Here is a 6000-nt window from a genome sequence, read left to right on the forward strand (position 1 = left end):
ATGGTTAGCCTTCAAGGACTGACAATGTCACCAAAGCCTCTATGTGGTCACACGTTGCTGTTGGTGAATGATAGGGGAAGATAGCAGAAGTCTGCAGAGAATTATGACAGCTGAAAGATGTTAATCAATAATCACCACATTAATCAGGACGTGAACAGGCTGTATCAACCAAAACATGCAGGATTGAGGTGGGGTTTTTTACCTCTAAATGTTATTTTATTTTGGATCGTGAAAAAACACACACTGCAAACAGCTTTGCAATTCTAACAGAACTTCCTGTCTTTATTGTCGTTGTTTTAACCAAAAGAATGGGTAAACATTAGTTTAACTACCCCCTAGAGTAGTGTTACAATATCATCCTTACTTTGTATAGAACTAAACTATCCTTTATAAATGAACTTTAGTACTATGGTACAAAATACAAAACATCTCCTCCCCCTTTATTCAAATACAAATCAGTCAGGAGGTTTGCGGCTTCTCTTTGGCCTTGGGAGTAGGGCTAATTTTAGCTGGTACGCCTTCAACAGGAAGGCCCTGTGTATCAGGGCTGGATATATGTACATACGGTGGGGGTTTCTGTGATTATTTATTGTAAATACGGGAATTGTGATTGTATAAATAATAGTGCGATTGGTTTTAATGGGGATCCTGACGCTCTGTGTGCAGCAGCTTGCCTGCTGTGTTTAGTTGCATGAATGAGCAGTGTGTGTGTTAACCAGTTGTGAGCTCCTAATCTGCAGGTGGGCGTGGTGCAGTAGAACGGCGGGAATAAAAGGGTCAAGATTATACAGATCCCGGCTGCTGTAAAGCCAAAGGGCTTAGAGCGCTGCTGCTGCCGAAGCATTGGTCCGTCTGTGCTGCTGAACGACTATGGTCAGGAAACAAAGTGAGCACCTCTGATGGCGATCGTGTGTATATTCTGAGGTGGTTGGGGGGTTTGTTTCGGGAGAAGGAAGCTGCAGTGTATATTCCAAGGTTGGAGTTGGGTGAACTGACCAAGAGACAGGGAGTTCGTTTCAGGATAGTAGATCTCACCCAGTATACCAGAGAGAGTATCTCCTTAACTTAGCGGAGTAGCGCGAGTCGTCTTCGCGGGACCTTTTGTTTTATAGTTTTTGTAGTGTTTATTTTGCCTTTTGTACATGGGCCCTATGTCCCACATGAGCTACCATTGCTGGTAGTGTCACATGTGGTTCCTGTATGTACAGTATGTCTGTATGAAAATAAACCTGTGTGCCTGCGGGGCATGTCAATCCCAACCTTCCAGTCTCAGTCACCTGTCAATCAAGCAGTGAACACGTATCCACGTCATTCATCATAATAGGAGCAAGTCCCCTGTTACACCCTGACATTCAAGTTCCTTCTTTTCTGGCTCAGTTTCTGGAGGTTCAGGTTGTTTAGTGGAATTTGACTGGGATTCTCTTCCAGCTTGAGCAGATGACATCTCCCAAAAATCTTCCTCAGTGTTTATAATTTCCTAGGTGTTTGGCTCTCTGCTTTTGGCACCTCTATTCTGATCAGTGTGTCGTTTCCAAACTCCACAAGAGGTCTCGACATCATAAGTCAAAGGTGCTCAACGGTTGATGACTCCTCCAAGGTGTAACTTTGGATTTCCACTGTAGTTTTTGACCCAGAGAGTGATTGCAGCAATCAACTAGTTTCCACTTCCAGCTTTCTGAACGATGTCCGGTACAATTCCAATGGTAACAGGTTGAGACTGTGACTTCACAGGCTTAGCTATTTTAACTTCTGCAGTGCTAGAATGTGCTTTCCTGTCCCCAGTTTGTTTCTCCTTAAGATATATCAAATGTCCTTGTCAGTGTGAGCCTGCTCGTCTAACAATCTACGCTGAATTCTTTAGTTTCTTAAACCACACACTAAGCGATCCTGGAGCACTTCATCCAGGTAATCTTTAAAATCACAAGGCTCTGCTAATTTCCTCAACAGCCAAAAACTGGGAAATTGACTCACCCTCCAGCTGGTTTCTTCTGTGAAACTTAAATCTTTCTGCAATGACTGCTGGTCTCCAGTAGAAATGCCTTCCACAAGCTCTTCCGGGGCACTGAGATTTCTCAGTAGAGTAAAGTATTTCATTCTGATGATGGTCAGGAATACATTTATCCTCTTTGATCATGTTCACTATAAAAATTGTTCCATTTGTTCAATATAAGCCACAAAGTCCACTGTAGCCGGATCGAAAGGCTCTAGTTGAAAGCACCTAATAATGAGGATCCCATCCTCGTTGCCATTTGAGGTGAGGTTTTTGTTTATTACTAAATGTTACTTTAATCTGGGTTTGTGAATAAACACACTGCAGACAGCTTTGCAACAGGAGAACTTCTCGTGTTTATTGTCGTTATTTTAACCAAAAGAAGAGGTAAGCATTTGTTTTACTACCCCCTAGTGTTAGTGCTACGGTATTGTGCTTACACATGGTATACAATGCATCACAATGATGGTACAGATCATTCTTAAAAATATGATCACTGATTCTATGTAGCTAGTTTCTGATATGATTAATTTGAAGAGACATGTTCAATGGCTTTCTCAGCATTGTCAGTCAAGTCAGCCTTTTATAATAACCAGAACACTACAGGTAATACAGTTTAGCCCTGAGTGCTCTTTCCAGGCTACAGAGTACTCAGTATGTTGTTGTAATATCTGGTCTAATGGATACTAAAACCTTACTGGAGCTCCATACAAACAAACAGTCGTACATTAAACTCAAAAACTATAGTGAATGCTGTAATGGGGTTGGCTCTGGATGTAAATGGTATCTGCCACAATTTCTTGCAAAAATAAAGTCTTCTTATGCAATTATGCTGCCAAACTCAATCAATGGGGTTTTCACCTTTGGCTATGGATCAAATATCTAAATGTAACTGTAACAGAATCTTGGCTACTTCACACCTGAAATGGACCAGTTATCAAGGCAGTAACCTGCATTGTTGCTGTTTGTCTTTGTGGTCATACTGTAACTGCTGGATTTCCTTCACATAGTGTTTATTAAAACATCAAATAATATTTCATAAAAAAGTTTAAAATTTGAAGTGTGGCAGATTAGGGGGAGGACCACGAGAGTGAGCCAGGAAGAGGTTCACCTGGCTCTAAATAATCAATGTCACCTGCCTGACATGGTACAGAATGTTTGTACCAGGCAGTCCGTATGGCAAGAGGCTATCAGGGTATGGAAATTGGTGTAAAAGAAAAGGCTGTGTGTGAAGCCTGAGAAACAAGGTACTGTGTGAATCCTGTGTGTGTGTAATAGAGTTTTTGTAATCGGTAAACGGCTTAGCCGTCAAATCTAGTTAGAACTTGAAAAAAGTATTGTTTAGTACTCCATGTGGGAGTTAGGTTTTGTTTAAATTTTTCTTTTATTATCTGTTACATTATTATTTACATAATAAAACTGCACAAAAGTGCTTTGAAAAGTACTGTTCTGTGTCTGGGTCTGCTTTTAAAGGGTGCAAACCAGCCTTAACAAGTGACATTTTTCACATTTGGTGTTAACGGTATAAAAGCACCCTAGGGACCCAGCACAAAACTGAAATAAAATGGAAATAAGAAACCTGATCGAAGCATTGGTGCAGTCGACTGCTGCATAAAAAGAGGCCAACCGGGTACATCGAGAGAGCAGCAAGTGATGGAGGCAAGAGCTGGGGTTGACCACACAGGAACCGGAGTTACCCGTGTCAGAGTTAGAACTGCTGCTGCAGAAAGCCATGAGGTGAGGAGCCCTCCACCACCTCAGCCCTGACCACCACCCTTGTGCACCAGTCTAGTGCCAGTTGGTGCGCTCCTAGACACCCTGCAGTGGTATCCAGAAAAAAACAAGGTACTGTGTGAAACCTTTGTGTGTTTGTGTGGGCAGCAGTGTGGAGTAGTGGTTAGGTCTGGACTCTTGACTGGAGGGTTGTGGGTTCAATTCCAGGTGGGGGACACTGCTGCTGTACCCTTGAGCAAGGTACTTTACCTAGATTGCTCCAGTAAAAACCCAACTGTATAAATGGGTAATTGATATCTTGTAACCATTGTAAGTTGCCCTGGATAAGGGTGTCTGCTAAGAAATAAATAATAATAAATGATTTCCATTACACAAGAGTAGATGTTAAAACTTCATGCTAATTTGAACTCGGCTCTCGCCAAGATAAGCACCAACTAAGACGTAGCTTTACAGTAAACTAATGTGATCCATCTGCATCTCCATCCATTTGCGCTTCCTTCCATATGATGAAGTAGATATCCTTCTGTCTGGTGTTGATGGCTGAAGTGTAATGCTGGCTCCAGGGATCAGCTTATTGCCTCCCTAGCGCATCAGCACACACAACGGCTGCGATGCTGGATCCGGGGATCAACCACAGTGCGGTCTCCCCAGCGCATCAGCATGACAACCGTCTGGATTGAGCTAAGTAGGGTACATCTCTGGGGTCTTCAAGTGGGCACCTTCCATCCTCGGTGTTTCGTCGACTAGCCTACAACACCTCAAGAGGTCTCTGAGAAACGGGGTTGTAGAGTGTGCCACAAATCCTCGACAAACCACCTCCACTGGGTAAACCCGGACTCTCCATCCTCGCTGTTCCGCTTCAGTGGCTAGTTGAGCATACCACAGTTTCTTCCTCTCATACGCCTCATCTACAGTATCCTCCCATGGCACTGTTAACTCTACCAGGTGATCCATTAATAATAATAATAATAATAATAATAATAGGCTTCCCAGCCTTTGGCTTGGAAGCCTAATAATAATAATAATAATAATAATAATAATAATAATAATAATAATAATAATAATAGAGTTTTCTCTGTTTTTCAGTTTTTATTAATTTATTTTTTCTGTGCTTATTTTTAGCTATTTTTAAGCTTTATGTATCAGTTTTCCCGGGGCTTTCACTCTTTATATATTGTATGAAATTAGTGCTTTCGGTTACTTTTCAAAATGCTTGGCCACTTTTTTCTGTCAAAATATGTATAGTAGTAACTCGACAGTACTTGCACACTTAAGTTGTACCTTCTTTCCTTTGCTGTCTTCCACAACTAAATCCTTATGGTCACGGGCACATTCTTCTGGGGTTTTTGTGTGTATGAATTTTTTTACAAGCCTCAATTCCTAATTGTAATCTTACTATAAATCTCTCAAGTGGAGTCTCCAATAGGAGATGGATGGTCAACAGGAATTGATTAACCATTTCCACAGTTTTTCGGTGTTTTCGAGTGTTTATTGACTATACACCAATTTCATTATTTTGTTTTATCAGTTTTTATCGGTTAAAACAGAAGTATAAGACATAGACAGAGTGGGAGGTAAAATTAAAATAATAATTTTGTGGGCTCCCGAGTGGTGCATCCAGCAAAGGCGCTCCGCATGGAGTACAGGATGCGCCCTATAACCTGGAGGTCGTCGGTTCGAGTCCAGGCTATTCCACTGCCGACCATAGACGAGAGTTCCCAAAGGGCAGCAAACAATTGGCCTAGCACCGCCCCGGTGGGGAGGGCATAGGTCGGCCAGGGTGTCCTTGGCTCACCATGCACCAGCAACCCCTGTGGTCAGGCCGGCCTGCGGGCTTGCCTGTAAGCTGCCCAGAGCTGCGTTGTCCTCCGACGCTGTAGCTCTGAGGTGGCTGCATGGTGGGAAAAGAAGCAGTCAGCTGATGGCACAAGTTTTAGAGGACAGCGTGTGTTTGTCTTCACCGCTGGGGGTGGTAGCAGTGAGCTGAGCCTAAAATAATACAATTGGCTATTTGAAATTGGGAGAAAAATGGGGTAAAAAAATAAAATAAATAATAATAATAATAATTTCCATTCAAGTGTGTCAAAATGGAAGTGAAGGCTAGAATAGCATTTCAGAAAGATAATTGTGTTTCAGAATGTAAATTCTGTGATATCCAGCCTAATACTTACTCATTTTTGTAAATCTGTTGTTGCCAATTACATTGCTAACATCTAATAAACCTTTGCAGATGCCAAGATTTTTTATTTTATGGAAACTCAGAAGGCAAAATTGAC

This window comes from Acipenser ruthenus, chromosome 5, assembly GCF_902713425.1.
Source record: "Acipenser ruthenus chromosome 5, fAciRut3.2 maternal haplotype, whole genome shotgun sequence".
NCBI lineage: Eukaryota > Metazoa > Chordata > Actinopteri > Acipenseriformes > Acipenseridae > Acipenser > Acipenser ruthenus.